Here is a 1,332-nt window from a genome sequence, read left to right on the forward strand (position 1 = left end):
TCACATACTTATCTCTTATGATCTCCCTCTGACCAGCAGTGCCATGAAGCAGCATGGAGCCGGCTTCCCGGCCAATCAGGAAGCCAGGCAGCAGGTTATGACCTGATTGGGTAGGAAGCCAGCTTAACTTATTGCTAGGCAGCCTGGCTTCCTGATTGGTCATAGAAGACTACAGATCTCATAAATCCATGATTATATAGCAATTATACAGGGCTGTGTGCGGTCTCTCCAGGACTGTGTTTGGGTCTCACCAGGGCTGCATGCAGATGACACAAGGGTTGCGTTTGGGCCTCACCAGGGCAGATCTCACCAGGGCTGCATGTGGGTGGCGGGCTCTCCAAGACTCTGCGGGTGGGTGCCAGGCTCTCCAGTGCTCTGCGGGTGGGTGCTGGGCTCTCCAGGGCTGAACGGGTGGGTGCCGGGTTTTCCAGGGCTGCCCGGGTGGTGTGGGGCTGTCCAGTGCTGTGCTGTCTCTGCGGGCGTTGGCTAGGAGGAGGAGAAGATCTGGGGCTGGAACGGTGCTCTCATAGACAGCTGATGAGGTCCCCAGCAGGCAGCCTGAGATCCCCAGCAAGCGCTGGACCTCAGGCAGCCAAACTTGTTTAAATATTTAAAGGGCCAAGATCAAACTTTAGTATCGGGGCATTTTCATGAGTACAAGTACTCGTGAAAATGCCCAGTACCGCCCCCAATACCGATACTAGTATCGGTATCGGGACATCCCTAGTTTAAAGTTAATTTGTCATCAGCAAACAGAGTCAGTCCAACAGTGTTTCATTCCTCAAGTCAGGATATGCACTAATCGTATAAGTCAATACCTTTGGGCCTATCTACAGTCCAGGTCATATTAATGATGGTATTAGCATCTATATATTTTGTGTGCAGTTGGCAGGAAATGCACTGTACTAGTTGTACGTATGTGTTCCTCTGGTGATCTTGCGCTATCTTGCTTTTTTTTTTGAGCATCTTCCATAGATGCTGGGCAAAACGCAGTAATATTTGGTTAAGGAATTCAGATTTAGGGGGTTATTCACAAAGCTGCCGAAGGATCTAGCCATTGCTTCGGCTGATCCTTCGGCTAGCTTCGGCCCCAGGACCCATTCGGTTCAGTAGAACCGAAGGGCTGCTGTATGGGCTATTCACTATAGCCCATACAGCTCTCGAAGTTGGCCGAGCGGCTCAGTCGATCTGAAGGCATATGCTTCGGCTTGACTGAGCCCAGGTGAAATTCGAAGCTGGCCGAACGGCCGGCTTTTGGCCAGCCGACAGCCTGCTACTGACAGCTGGGCGAAGCCAGCCGTCATCTCACGGCTGGATCCGGCCACTTGCAGA

Source organism: Nanorana parkeri, unplaced genomic scaffold (assembly GCF_000935625.1).
Source record: "Nanorana parkeri isolate BGI_ZX_2015 unplaced genomic scaffold, ASM93562v1 scaffold1095, whole genome shotgun sequence".
Taxonomy (NCBI): Eukaryota; Metazoa; Chordata; class Amphibia; order Anura; family Dicroglossidae; genus Nanorana; species Nanorana parkeri.